Source organism: Protopterus annectens, chromosome 11.part0, assembly GCF_019279795.1.
Source record: "Protopterus annectens isolate FY-2018-M chromosome 11.part0, PAN1.0, whole genome shotgun sequence".
NCBI lineage: Eukaryota > Metazoa > Chordata > Ceratodontiformes > Protopteridae > Protopterus > Protopterus annectens.
In genome coordinates this window covers 1,091,638,123-1,091,651,744 of record NC_056745.1, presented here as the reverse complement: position 1 = coordinate 1,091,651,744, position 13,622 = coordinate 1,091,638,123, and positions in this window count along the sequence as shown.

The following is a 13,622-nucleotide window of genomic DNA, read 5'->3' as shown; positions in this document are numbered from 1 at the left end:
GAAAAACTCCCTTATCAGCCTCAACAAAAAGTTGAGATCCCTCATCAAATCCTCTAAAGCTAGCTATGAAAACAGAATTGCAGCACATAGTAAAGACAACCACAAGGCCTTCTATAGTTATGTAAAGAATCTCCACGGCAATACCCACATTTGCTCTGAGCTACTGCACAATGGTACCTCCTATACCAAGCCAACAGATATTGCCAATATATCGGCCAACAGATTCACTGCCAACTTTACCCCTCTCTCCCTCCCAAGGGACCACTCACAATACCAGTAGATTGCCAGGCACCCAGTATTACTGCTGCACAGGTTAAAACAGCACTGTCCAAGGCCAAGAATACAGCTTCTATGGGACCTGACAATATCCCTGGCTGTGCTCTCCATGAACTACAGAGTGACCTAGTACCTCACCTGTGTGCCCTGCTCAATCACAGCCTCACCTCAGGCTTTGTCCCTACCAAATGGTGCACTTCTACAGTCATCTCTCTCCACTAAGGAGAATTGACTACAGACCCTGAGAATTATCGCCCCATTAGCCTGAGGATTATGATATGCAAAGCTATGGAACTGATCATCATGAACCTAATAAGCAAGAATATAGGGAATCTCCAATCCCTGGATCCCACACAGTTTGGTTTTGTGAAGGGTAGATCATGCCTGCTCAACTTGGTAAACTTCTTTGAGTCAGTCACCAGAGCTGTGGATGAAGGCAAGGTGGTTCATACAGCCTACCTTGATCTGGCCAAGACCTTTGATACCATTCCCCACTCAGGAATCATAGAAAAACTCACTAAGCTAGGCATCAACACCTATATCACTAGGTGGGTTGCAAACTGGCTCACAGGTAGAACCCACAATGTGAAAGTAGCTGACTCCAAGTCAGACCGCCAACCAGTCATGAGTGGAGTCCCACAAGGTTCAGTCCTGGGTCCTCTCCTGTTTGGTATCTACTTTTCTGAAGTCCAGCCCAACACGAAGGGACTCTGGCTGACAAAGTTCGCAGACGATTGCAAGTTGGGAGCTATTATTAACTCCTCATGTGATGTTGACATCCTACAGAAAGGCCTCACTGAGACCAACGACTGGTGTCAGAACCATGGACTTAAGCTCAATGCCAAAATTGCGTCATCATCCCCTTTGGGAAAAACCTGGTTCCCATGAATTACCACATCGATGGTAGTCCACTGAACACAGAAGGCATTATAAGAGATCTGGGAACACAGGTTAATAGCAACCTCTCTTTTGGCCACCACATTGCCACTGTGGTCAGAAAGTCCTTCTATGTGGCACACCTCAATACTAAGGGTTTTCCATCCAGGAAGAAGGAGGTCATTGTCTCCCTGTACTCTTCCCTCATTTAGCTAATCATTGAGTACAATGCCCCATTTGGCATATACCTCACTAAACACCTGCAACAACTGGAGAGGCCACAGAAGTACCTGACAAAGAGGATCCTAGGCCTTAAACATTTGTCCTATATGGACAGACTAAAAAAACTCCAAATATTCTCTGTCTCATATCGCCTACTTAGAGGCGATCTCTGCTTGACTTACAAAGCCATGTCTGACCTAGCTCTGTTAGAAATGCTACATCTGAAGAAATCCCAATCCCTCCGCACCACATGCTCCAGAGACCTCAACCTCATTACCTCAGTCAACAGAACATGCTGGAGGGACAGGTTCATAACCCAGAGACTGCCAATGCTATGGAACAGACTTCCCATACATGTCAAGCAAAGCACGTCACTGGCCCTCTTCATGAGAAATCTTGATGAGTGGATGGGAAATAGAAAATTCCCCCCAGGGATTACTCCAGTGGTTTTACTCGACAGAGGCACTGGAAACTAAGGTCGAGTGGCACAATGCTAGGTTAATCTGATGGGCTAGGCTTGTAAAGGCTCCAGGGCCATTAGCCTACTACACACCTATGAACCTATGAACTTTTATGTTCTGTCCTCCAGAAGTAGAAAAGATTTGCAGAAAATTGAGGAAGTTATTTTAATCTTCACTACTCTCAGTATCTGACCTTCCTATCAGCACCCTGTAATCCTGTTTGTTCTCCTCAGGGACAAGTGCTAGCACATTGATTCTCCAGCTTGAGCAACAACTCTCTAGCTCATTTGTTCACTGACATGATGTGAGATAACCCACACCAGCATCTGCTATATGAATCCCTAACTCTCTTCATGGAGTCATTGGCGTAGTGAGACATATTGTCTCCAACCCCCACAGGATGGGGAAGCAGGCATAGGACACTGATTCCCACACTCCCCCACCTTCTCCTTCGACACTGGAGCCACTAATCAAATGAGGGTCATCTAGGACATGCTCATGTCTTTATCCTTCTATATTATGTTACCAGGCTCAGAAAACTGAACATTTTAATGTTTGTGGAAAAAAAAAATAATGTACATGGTCACCACGCACGGTAGAAGTGAAACTTTTGTAAGGAGGTGCAAAGCAACTTACACTGTCCTGCACCATTTGCTTTTCTTTGTACTTCCTTACAGAAGTTTTATGTCTACCACTCATGACAACCACGCACATTTTTTTGTAATAATTCTTCTTCTTCTTCTTTATCCCTGACAGAATTCTTCCTTTGTTTGACAAATTTTTCAATTTTATTTGCTCCTTAGTTATCATTAAAGAGCAGAATTTAACTTTATGTTCCACATTATCATCTTTCTTCTCTCTTAACTCTTTCTACCAGCTGTAGTCTTTTACATTTATCATGTTTTTATAGAATCTACACATGAGGAAAGTGGTTCAGTTTGACTTAGTGTCTATCCCAGGTAATACATATTTTTGAAAACCTTTATCTCCTCTAATATTTTCACTTGAACCCTATGTATATCTTCCATAAATGTACAGAGTGGCTAATAAATGAACCAATCTTCAAGCATATCCTTAGGTTCATAGGTAAACAAGAGGTTACTAGGCTATCAGCCCTAGAGCCCTTACAAGCCAAGCCATGTTAATCCTAAGCTGCCCTAACTGTCCTTGGTTAGATGGACGTAATTCATAGAGTGAGTCTATGTCGTTAATCCTGAGTTTAGATTATGGATGTAGTTAAAGAATGCCTTATGATTATCCTTAGCTGGGGATGCTATTTTAGCTTTGTATTTAGCTTCAGAGGACTTTACAAGGATTCTGATTTGCTTGTTCAAGCTGTGGAGGGGATTCTTCATCTGCCGAGTCAGTTCCCTCAAGTTCTTGGACTTTAGTTTCTTCATCTTGTTATATAACTTGTTTATACTTGAGGTCCACCAGGATGACTTATTTTTTATGGATGATCTGGTTTTGATCCGATCAGGTACAGCTGAGTCTACATTTGCTTAAGTGTTTATGCAGGGAATTTGTGTACACTTTTGCACAGGAGTCATTGTTATCAATGATTATAGGGGATATAAAACTTTTTATACCATCACTTAGTAGGCTGTAGTTTGCTTTGGAAAAGCTGTTTAACTTTTTTGCTCCTGTGGGGGTGTCAGGTCCAATAGTTTGAACAAGACCAGTTTATGGTCCAGCCTTACAGAAGATGCCATCACACAGGGTGGAGTACTGTAACTCCCCCCATATTGGTGAGTACTATGTCTAGGACATTTGAGCCCCTTGTGGGGATGCAGACTTTCTGTTCCAGAGCATTTGCATTGACAAAGTCCAGGAACCTCTGGGTAAGCACGTTTATGCTCATGCATGTCACTCAGTCAGTGGAAGGATACTTGAAATCTCCCATGCCAAAGGTATTGGGCTGTATGGCGAGTGACTCTAGTAAGTGCAGGTAGGCAGTGTGCTTTTCTTGGTTCATGGTGGGGGACCTATAGATAGCAATGATGTGGTGGGATATTTTGCCTATGGAAATTGGACATGGAGTAGTTGGAGACAGTCATACTGTTTGACCAGTCTCAGGGTGTATTTGGCTTTAATGAAGATGAATACACCTTCATCTTTGGTTCTTTCATTCTTATTTTTTGAGTACTGAACATGTGAAAGGCATTGTGGCTTTGCATGGCCGGGGTGCTCTCCACGGCCTTGAACCATGTCTCAGTGACTGCACAGATGTCAGCATATTCCAGGATGAGGAGTACTTCCAGGGAGTGCAGTTTCACGTTTAGACTCCAAGTATTAAGCAACAGAACCTTGAGTTTGCCTCACATGGATTTTGTTACGTCAGAAAGTTTGTTTTTTTGATATTTCCTAAAAAAGGCAATATGGGGGTGGCAAATGCCTTTGCCAGTATCTAAAAACCTTGAGGAGAGAGGTGAAGACCATCTCTGGCAAAGCAGCATGGCCTGCCGATCATGTCTTCCCAGGCTGACAGATATTGGATCCTCCTGGACTGACAACAGAAACTAAGCCAATTGTTGAAATCAATCATTTTTTGTTTATATTGTGGCATCATCCTGGGTGAAGATAAAATGCTGTTTAGGGGTAGGATCATACCTGCCTGGGACATGTAATCTGAGAGTTTAGTCATGTCTCTCTTCATGTAGTCTAAAGAGGTACGTCTCAAGTCATTCTGCCCAACATGGACTATGACAGAGTCATAACGGTACTTGTTGTGGACTTGAGTGCATGCATGATTTGATGGATCCTGGCACCTGACAGGCAGCTGACCATGACTTCTCCTTCTCTAACCTGGTGATGGGGACATCTGTGTGTCTCATTATGCAGTTGCCTATGACCAAGACATTTGATTTTGAGGTGTTTTGCCTTAGGGGCTTATTTGCTGAGACATGAGTATGAGTTTTTATGTGTAGTTGTTTCTATTTGCATAGTAGTGTGTGCAAGTGGTTTACATTTGGGAGGTCTCTTATCTTTCAGTAGGCATCTAGTGAGTACCTCTGTATATGTGGGTTTATGTGTCATGACCTTATTTTGTGTGAGAGGTGAAGTGTGCATGCTGACAACCTATTTAACATCTGGTTTGTTGTTATGTGAGAGAACTGATTTCCATTTCATAGTGTAATTACATCTCTCACAGTGTATTTGTTTGTTTCAGCAGTAAGTGGTTGGCAGTATACATGAGGCAATTACTACTCAGGATGCCCATGTTAATCAGGCTGGCTGGAGAAATTATGGGAAACTCCCCATCCTTATAGCAGGTTTTTACAATATATATTATTAGGAAAGGGAATAGGCTAGTTTGACCAGTTTTTGTGCTAGGACTAACAAGGGGCTTGTTCTAATAAAGGGCTATGGATGATGTGTGTCAATGCTGCTCAATGCACAACTGAGTTGCCCATAGTGCAGCAGGGGAGCTTGGGAAGATTCTACTGACAGATGTCTTGGGAAATATTAAGTTTCTCTAAACAGGCATCGCTATCCCCCACTGTGCGGTGAACAGTAACACACAAACCTGGCGCTTAATTAAATACAGGTGAAATTAAACACTTTTAAGCTAGTCTACCTTACTTAATGGAAGATGGCTGGTTTAGTGATCAGTTGTGTCAAAAACAAACTAGATTCAGCAGGTGTGAATCTAATCTATGCTATCTAGGTATCAGTACAGTGCAAATCAATTGCAGAGAATGAAGCAGCCACAAACAGTAAAACAATAAAAACAATACAGAAATAATGCAGCAATTCAATAAAATACAGTTCAAAAAGTGCAGAAGAATCACAAAATATATTTATTTTTTTGTTTTTTGCTTTGGATGCCTTGGATAAAAAGCAGAAACCCACTAGATTTTTGGCAAAAGATTCCAAATGTGGAACAGCTCTGGTTAATTGAGAACAAACCCGTGCAAACGTGAGGCTTAAATACAGGCAAAATTAAACACTTTTAAGCTAGTCTACCAATACGAAAGCATGCAATGAACCCTCCTCCAGCAATTTCCAGCTCAGAGAAGGCTGGATCCACAGTCTTCTACCACAAAGGTGCAAGGGAGCCTTTCTTACTGTAAAATGGCTGGTTTAGCATCAGGGGTATCAATAACAAGCTAGATTCAGCAGGTCTGAATCTAGTCTATGCTACCTAGGTATCAGTACAGTGCAAATCAAGTGCAGAAAATGAAAGACTCACCAAAAAGTCAAACAGCAAAAAAATACAAAAATAGTGCAGTATTTCCTTAAAATACAGTTCAAAAAATGCAGAAGAATAAAAAATATATATATTTATTTAATTGTTTTTGGCCTTGAACACCTTGGATGAAAAGCAGAAATACTCTAGATCTTTGACAAAGGATGCCAAAAGTGGAGCAGATCTGATTAATTGAGCTTGAGCCGAGTAAAGAGACTGGGTTTTGAGGTGATCTCCATAGGACATTGCTTTAGTTCCCTATATTGTTTTTGTAAGGAACCTTTGTGGATGCTCCAGCTGTTGAATGTATCTGGTCAGGTACATACTGAAGGGGGCATTATACTCTATGACGAATCTGATGAGGGCTTATTACAGTGGTATGATGACCTCTGTGGATCTAGATGCCATGTTCTTTTTTACAAATTGATCAACACAGAAGGATTTTCTTACTACCTTGAACATGTGTTGGTCAAAGGCTAGGTTACTATTTACATGAGTTCTCAGATCCTTGACTACTGAATCAGCTTCTAGGAGTGTTTTATTGATGAAGTAGTTACCTGGCATGACCAACTTCCAAAATGGTACTATAAAGCATTTCTTGCTATTGAGTTTTAATCCATGGCTTTGCACTGTTTGTCTGTGTTAGACCTTGCTGGCGGGTCTTCTCATCTGGGGAGGGGGATTCAATGACTGCTCCCAGTTTGCAATCATATGCAAACTTGGTTATCCAGAGACCTTTGACATTGGCTTTGACATCAGAGAAGTAGATGCCAAAGAGGAGTGGGCCTAGCACAGAGCCGTGGAGGACTCCACTGGTGACCATCCTCTTTATGGAGGGCACCTCACTAATTCTAACATCCTGGGTTATATCAGTGAGCCAGCCAGCCAGCCAGCATTTTATAAAAGGGTATATATATATATCTAGTTCCATAAGTTTGTTGACAATGCACAAGTGGGGTATTATATCAAATGCTTTAGCCACATCTAGGTCAGCAGTATACAGTTTTGCCCTCATCCATTGCCTCAATGACCTTTTCAAAGAGGTCCACCAGATTCAGTAAGCATGACCTTCCTTTCACAAAGCCAAACTGAGATGGATCATGTGTCTGGAGGTTTCTTATGTCCTTGTTGATAATTTTCATGATAATTCTTTCATGGCATTGCAAGTAAGACTAATCAGACTAATTACTCTGTAGCATCCAGGATCTGTTAAAGGGCCTCCCTTATGAAGGAGGGTGACCACTGCAGTCCTCCATTCATGTGGTATAAAGCCTGTTTTATGATCATAGTTAATTAATGATTCTAGGGGTCCTGATAAGTTGTATGTTAGACTGTTCCTAGGATGTTATCAGGGCCCACTGAGTCTGCATTCTTGGCTTTTGTGAGCATAGCTAGTACATGCTCCCTAGTTATAGTTGAAGGGGTTATGTTTGAGGGTATTTTTGGGGATGGTTGGGAGTAAGAGGGAAAGTAAAGTTGGAACTGAATTCGCCCACTAACAAGTTTGCAATATTGCTAGGCTCGTGAATGTGACACCATTAACCATCAGTTCAGCACATTGCTGTGTGCTGTTTTTAAGGTTTCTGGCATAGCTGAAGAAGGTCTTATGGTTATTTTTCACCTGGGAGGCTATCTTAACCTCAAAGTTGGCTTTACTTGAGCTAATTAGCTCTCTTAGTTGTCTATTTATTTTGCTGAAAGTTTTTTATCTTTATGGGAATTACCCTTCCTGATTTTTGTCATATTGTTTTTTCCTTTTGTTGAATATCCTGTTCAATTTGGGATGCCACCAGGGCAGCTTGCTGCTGAGGGGAGTCCTTGGCTTACTTCTGGCAGGTACAGCAGCATCTATGCAGCCGATGACATGGCTTAACAGGATTTCAGAGAGCAATTCAACATAGACTGCTGTGTTCTCCGGATTTGGAGAAGCATTGAATTTTGACAAACCATCACTTAATAAAAGGTAATTTGCCTTGGAATAGTTCCTAACTGTTATTGTTTTTATGGGTTTATGGAGCTAGTTTTAATTTAGAAAAAGACAGCTTTATGGTCAGACCATATCAGGGAGTACCAGACATTGGATGGGGTGCAGAGTTTTCCCATATTTGTGAGCATGAGGTCCAGTATGTTTGAGCCTCTTTTGGGCATATTAACTATTTGATCAAGGGAGTTTGTATTTACAAAGTCCAGGAATCTCTGTGCCTGTAGATATGAGGCTGTGTAATATTCCCGGTCTATGCAGCAGTAACTAAAATCTTCTTTGAGTATGGTGTTAGGTTGGATGTTAAGTGTCTGCAGTAGGATCAAGTATGCATCGTGAGCTTCGTGGGACATGGAGGGTGAACTATAACTGTATAGAATATGGTACAGGATTCTGTGTATGGTGATCTGCACATGGAGGAACTCCAGAATGTCATTCTGTCTTACCACCCTAGAGGTATGCTTGCTATTGAAGTATATTGAGGCACCTCCACCTTTAGCCCTTGTCTGTGCAGCTACTGGTCAAAAACTATGGAAGGCATTGAAATCTTGCACAGTTGTGGTACTCTCTGCTACTTTAAACTGCACAAATATCTATAATTCTGAGTGTGATGAGGGCTTGGATGCAGGGAAGTTTTTTTTTTTTTTTATTTATGCACCTGGCATTGAGCAGTAACACCATGAGGTTCAATTTAATTGATTCTGCTATATCAATGGGTTTGTTAATCTGGCATTGCCTAAAAAATTCACTCTGGGTATGGATAAAGTTTTAGCCAGGATTCCAAAGCCTAGAGGGGAAAGGTGCAGACCATCCCTGGCAAAGCAATGTGGTATGTTAACAATGTCCTTCCAAGGTGACAAATATTGGACTTCCTTAGAATGACACCAGAAAAATAGACCAGTCGCTGAAATAAATCATTTTTGCTTATACTGTGACATCATCCTCAGTGATGGTAATGTGCTGGGATCATACCAACCTGTGACACATAGTCTGAAAGCTCCATAATGTATCTCTTCATATAGTCCAGGGAGGTAAATCTCAGGTAATTTACACATACATGGACTATGACAGAATCATACTTGTACCTGTGGAACAATGACTTGAGTGCATACATGATTTGTCAGAGCCTGGCTCCATATAAGCAACTAACAGTTATCTTCGCCCTGTTCAGCCTAGTTAGAGGGGCATCAGTATATCTTGCAATGGAGTCTCATATGATGATATTCTGGAAACTATGTTTGCTTGCCTTAGGGGCATAGTGTTTGCGAGTCCACTGAGAGTGACAACATGTAAAGGGTCTCACATATAGATATTAAACACAAAGTTTTTCAGCCCAAAATTAACCTGTTGTCCCATAAGTAAAAAGATTTGAATGTGAAATATCAAATGAAACCAAAAACAAAGAGTTTCATGTTGCAGATGTAAGTATACTGAGTTGTCCAGTGAGTCCAGAAGGCCTCTATGTTGGAATAATTCCTGTTTATTTTTTCAGCTATAATTAAAGGACTGAACTCTGGTTAATAAAATATGCTAGCTGCAATGTAATTTCTTCCAATAGTGATGGAAATATTTCAAGATGGTTTAAAACAATATCATTCGTTTGTGCAATAACAATGGTTTCATCCTATGTCATGTCACATGTAGCATTACTTTGTTTGGAAAAAAAAGCTGCATGCTCTGATTATAAGATTAATAGGAGAACAATAAAAAGAGACAATAAAAGACTAAGAAATGATTATTGACAATAAGTCAAGCTTTGGTTTGCAATTTTAATCAAAGTCAGAAAAGCTTACTTTGTAGCATATCTCAGGATCATAAGCAATATAACAATAAATACAGGAAGTCATTGTTCCTCTATATGCTTCGTTGATTGTGAGTTTACAAAGTATGATGCCATCTTAGGCTACAAGAAATGTGCTGAGATTCTTAACTGAGGAAACAGAAGGGTTAGAAAATATGAACTATACTATCTATATTCTCTTCATCCTAAAGACTAATTAAAAAGAACTTGTGCATTGCACATAAAGCAATATTTGTTCCAATTTTGAATGCAAATCTTCACCTAGAAGATAAAGAGAGTAAAAGCAAAACAATATTCCATAAACTACAGTTTTTTTATCCATTACCTACTAACTATTTAAACTTTAGAATAAATTATTATTAAAAAAATGTAAGCACCTCACTTAAATGTTCTGAAATACTGCATTTGAGTTTAACACTCTCCCACCCAGCTGTTGCTGTACTTTTAAACTTGGTGACTTTTGAGTTGCTGCCCCTACCATAAATCTGATTTTGACACTACACCCAATCCCATCTCATCAGCTCATTCTACTGAGTAAAGATAGATCAGTTGGGGAAGCCCACCCTCTTAGTCTCTTAAACTTGAATTATCTTCTGTTTCCTCCTTTCCCACTTACTAAAAAATGCACTTTATTCAGCTGCTTTTACTTTATCTGTGCTTCTTCCTGTTTTACTACTCTTTTTTTACTTTTTGCTGTTTACTCTTAAAGTGTTCAGTTGCATTTATTCTGCTGCATGTACTACTGCTTGTTAGCCTGATTACATTGTAACTGCTATCCTAAGCCTTTTAGTTTTGATTTAAGCACTTGTGCTTCAAACAGGTCTATATTAAAACGACGAACGTTTACTTACCCAAACACCTAATTGTCGACCCGTCTTCATTGAACCGCAAAAACATCACTTGTCTAGAAGCACAAAAGTGGAAACATTGAATCGTCATGGTTGGCCTTCTGCGGTATAGCTCCGTAAGGTAAGTGTGCGATAGTTACGGACCTTAGGGTTAAGGTGCGGGTTAAGGTAAGTGCATAGATGGTAATGTATGTTAGATTTAGTGTAGGGTTTTGTTAAATGTACGTGTGTGGATTATTTAGTTTGTTTGGGTTTAGCTTTTTAAGGTAAGTGTGCGATAGTTACGGACCATAGGGTTAGGGTGTGTGTTAAGTTAAGTGCATACATGGTGGTATATGTAAGATTTAGTGTAGGGTTAGAAGTAGGGTTTAGTTTAGGGTTAGAAGAAGAGTTTTGGTTAGTGTATGTATGTTGTTTATTTAGTTTGTTTGTGTAGGTAGTATGTAGCAGGCGGTGGGGTGGGACAAGTATGCATACCTCTCGAGTGTACCTCATTACGAGGAACGTACCTCATTTGGGGTCTTAAAAAGTTCATGTTCCTCGAAATTTCTCAAAGTTCCACATTGAAAGAGTCTGTCACACATTCCGTGTTATGAATTTTTTTAAGTGAAATCCATGGTGAATTGAAATTAATCATATTAATTCAGTAAAGTATCTTCTTTATACGTAAAACTAGCATATTTTAAGCATCCTATGACCTTCCTAGTTGAAGTTGTTAGTAAGCCATTAGTATGTGTTCCACATTTTGCCCATTTGTTCCACATTATGAAAGTGAGTGTTCCTCATTTTGGCGATGGAAGGTTGAGAGCTATGCAAGTATGACAGTTCGACTTTTTGAATTTCATGGTTTAGGGCATTTGGTGTATATGCGGTTCGCAGAATAGGTGTCGATGTTTAGGTATTCGGGTAAGTAAACTTTCGATTTTATAATACAGACCTGCTTAAAACTAGTTATCTTACATAAGGAAGGTTTGTGGTCTACAGTCTTTCTCCAAACATTTTTATTAAATGTTCACATATGGCAAAGGCAATCTTACATTTATAGAAATGAAAAACACACAAAATTATACAACTTTAGTTGCAAACAGTTTACCTCACAATCGTGTGGTGGGTGAGGTAGTTTACATCCTTCTATGTTGGGAATTGCTGGTTAAAGGCTCATTGTGTCTGTTATTGTAAAAGTGTCTCAGTTTTGGTTTAAGCACTTGGGCTTCAGGCTAGTTATTTTACATTAAGAAGGTTTGTGGTCTACACAGTTTACCAAAGCTGCTCATATTTTGGCATTCTTAGCTAGAGGTTTGGGGGTAGATCTGAACAGAAATCCAAAGCATCCACTGAAATATTCTAAAAATAAGTGTGATTTAAGCCTGTATTGCACTTTGTGAACTGTATTTTATTACCATTACTACTTCTGCCTTTAATAGCATAGACTAGATTCAGACTTGCTGAATCTAGGCTGTTTGGTATCACTTGAGCAATAAAACCAGCTATCTTACATTGAAAGGGCCTCCCTGCACCCTTATGGCAGACTTGTGTAGCTCAGGACCCGTAGAGTGGGAACTGCTAGAATAAAGCTCTGTGTGGGGCTTTCCTATTGGCAGTTTGTGTTAAAACTGTTTAAATTTGCTTGTGTTTATGCCTTGCATTTGTGCATACCTACATACTGCAGTGGGGGTTAGTGGTGTCCTGTACAGACGCAAATGCCTAGATACAACTTTTTCCATACAGAACCTTCAATGGAACCCTTCCAGACTTCCCTGCTACACTGCAGGCAGCTCAGCTGCACACTGATGCGCCGCAGGCAACTCAGTTGCACACTGCTGTACTGCAAGCAACTCAGCTGCACACTGAGCAGTATTGCCACACTCTTTAATCCCCAATCCTCAATAGAATAAGTCCCCTTGTTAACCCTAGAGCAAAAGGTGATCTAACTTTCCCACCTCCTCACAGTACTTACAGTTTAACCTGCTACAACAGACAGTCAGTTTTTCAACATTTCTCTAACCAACCTGATTCACATGGGCATCCTGAGGCAATGTAGTAATTGCCTCATGAGTACTGACAACCATTTTCTCCCACAGCAAACAAATACAGTATGTGAGAGATGTAACTATAGTATAAAACTGGAATCAGTCCTCTCATATAACAATAAACAAGACATCAAACAGGTTAACAGCGCACACACACCTCTCCTCTCACACAAGGTAAAGTCATGACACATAAACTCAAATACATGGAGGTACTCAGTAACAGCCCACCAAAAGACCAGGTATTTCCCAAGCGCAAACAACTCACATATACTAAAGCATGACCAAAATCTACTCCACATAACAGCACATCTACCAGTGTCTCATCGAATAAGCCCCTAAGGCAGAAAACCTCAAAACCAAATGTCCTGGTCATAGGAGATTAATGAGACACACAGATATCCCCTTCGCCAGGCTGGAAAAGGAGAATGTCATCGTCAGCTGCCTGTCAGGTGCTGACATCCATCAAATCACACATGCAGTCAAGTCAACAACAATTGTTGTTATGACTCTGTAATAGTACATGTTAGGGTGAATGACTTGAGAAGTACCTCCCTGAACTACATGAAGAGAGACATGACTGCACTCTCAGATTATGTGTCCCAGACAGGTATGTCCCTAGCCCTAAGCAGCATTCTACCTTCACCCAGGATGATGCCACAATATAAACAAAAATGATTGACTTCAACAATTGGCTTAGCTTCTGGTGTTAATCCAGGGGGATCCAGTATCTGTCAGCCCAAGAAGGCATAGTCAACAGACCACACCGCTTTGCCAGAGGTGGTCTTTACCTGTTTCCTCTATGAGTTTCGATACTTGCAAAGATGCCTGTCTCCTCCATTGTGCCTTTTTTAGATAATACCAAAATAACAAAACTTCTGACATAAAAAAATCTACTACAGACAATCTCAAGGTCATGCTGCTTAATGATAGGAGTCTAA